This window comes from Pogona vitticeps, chromosome 5 (genome assembly GCF_051106095.1).
Source record: "Pogona vitticeps strain Pit_001003342236 chromosome 5, PviZW2.1, whole genome shotgun sequence".
NCBI lineage: Eukaryota > Metazoa > Chordata > Lepidosauria > Squamata > Agamidae > Pogona > Pogona vitticeps.
The window spans coordinates 176,145,840-176,148,023 of NC_135787.1; the positions used below are offsets into that span (position 1 = coordinate 176,145,840).

General features: G+C 40.4%; 1 pseudogene; it reads left to right on the top strand.

Moving 5' to 3' along the window:
- Positions 1-875: 875 nt before the first annotated feature.
- Positions 876-1,489, top strand: LOC110078268 (histone chaperone asf1b-B pseudogene; annotated as a pseudogene).
- The last annotated feature ends 695 nt before the right edge of the window (positions 1,490-2,184 follow it).

A 2,184-nucleotide genomic window follows, 5' to 3' on the forward strand; every position in this document is an offset into this window, starting at 1 on the left:
TACAGAGCTAGACCGATCAATGAACTAACTTGGTAGAAGGCACTTGTCCTAGACGTGTGTTTTTATTTTTGCACTCAAGGTTTGATTGGCCATTATTATTGCTTCCATGATTCGCTCTGATTAAGGTGAAGATTGGAATTCAGTCATGCTGAAAGTATCACACTTCTTCAAAATGCAGCTCTTGGCAGTTTAAATATACCAAATACCAATTTCACTATGCATTTTGAGAGGAAAATATGCATTTAAATGTGTGCATTTGGGAGAAAATATGCATTTGAATACTTACTTTGAGTCACTAAAGTTTTTTTTTAAAAAATATATCCAGTTTAATATGGCAGCAGCATGGAATGGAACAGACATCCATCTGTCTCTAGCCAAAGACAAGGAAATGCGAGAGTTTTTTTCTTTTTCTTTTCTTTTCCCCATCTTGTGCCACATTACTATTGCTGGTTTTTTTTTTACTTTATTGTATTGTTTTTATTCCATTTTTAAATTGGTAGCTGCCCAGAGTAGACTTCGGTCTAGATGGGCAGGGTAGAAATCTAATAAATAAATAAATAAATAAAAATACAAGGGCTGACCTAGACAACACAGTTGACTTCTGCATTAGAAGCAATGCTCCTTACTGAGGGAGCAAAATGAGAGAGGATTTCTCTAAATTAAACAAAAACTGCAATATATCTCACCTGGGCAGGGAGGATAGTGATTGGCTGATCTGTGTGCTTACTGAGTCTGCTGGTCAGATGATGCAAAATGCAGATAGGAGACTTCAGGGTCCTTGATCTCTTCTGTTGTGGTTCTTTATTTTTCAATCAGCTTATCTGCTCGGCACCCCTTCAAATAGAGGTTATGTACCAGTGGGAGGGGGTGGAGTTTATAACGGCATGGGTGTTGGTCATGCGAGTGTTGCTGCTGGAGATCCCAAGCCCCTTCAGTCACCTGCTCCACTTCAAGGTGCACTTTGAGTGTGGATAGGCATTGCCTCATGATCTGTAGTGGATGATCATCTATGTGGGTTCTGCAGAGTGTGAGGAATATGACCAAGTTCTTGACTCAGCGCTGGTGGGACTTCTTCCAGCTGGAAGTCATATGTTTCTGTTTGAAGCCAATGCCCTCAACCCTGATCTAATCCCTGAGAGTGATGCTGTGGGAATTACAGTAATACTCATCATTTGTACTTGCCTGAGACAGAAGTTCATCTGCATCAGATACTGTGTTAACAATGACTATATAGACTCTGAGCTAAAAGAGAAACCATCCTTCAAACCAGACTTTTCCCAGTTGCAGTGAAATATTCTGGCCTCCACCCACTTCACATCAGTTGGGATGGTCCTAGAGACCAAGTGGACAATATTGAAAATGTAGACTCAGAACCTGATGGTTTCCTGTCTCCAGGCTGTGCCTACATCAAAGGGTTGGCTCCCTTCATGAGTCTCCAGCCTGAGAATTCTATGGACTGTATGCGATTTAAGCATTAAAAAAAATTCAAAGGAAGGAATATTCTCTCTAAAAGAGAGGTGCTCCCTCTACCGTACATGCATATTCCTGCATACACATCAAGTAGAACATGTTTTGTTCATTTGCTTATACTCTCCAAAGAACCATTTTTGAAGCAAAACCGGAAGGCCCATCTAAATTCCAAGCTACCGCATGCTGGAGTGTTCCCTGTGCAGAGGTTGGCGGCGACAGAATGTAAATTTCCAGATGGCATTTTTCCCAGGAGTGGCAGTGAGAACCAATTAATAATTTCATGGCCATTTAGGCAGAAACCCATCACCTTTTTTTAAAAAAAGGATTCCAACGCGATTGTTCTTAGCTTCAGAGAGTTGTGACTTTCAGGGGAAGCAAATAGCACTGAGAAAGAATTCAGCTGAGCTTGAAATAGACAGCGCCGGGGAGACAATGTGAGATCTTCTTATGAGGAAATTCTCTTGAGTGCCGAAAGGTTATGCACAATGTGTCATAGAGCTTTACAGCTCTTTCTCTGTGTTTCTAATATCCTGTTTTTCTCCTCTGCATGGTCTTTATTTAAAAAAAATAACAACACTTAAAATGATTACATTTGTTAACCATTGCAGTTGCTGGTGGTGGATTTTATCCATTAAATGTTGCAATATACACTCAAGAAGTTCCTTTTTTATTTTCCTTTAGAGCAGAAGTGGAGAAGTTCTGCACCACCACCAC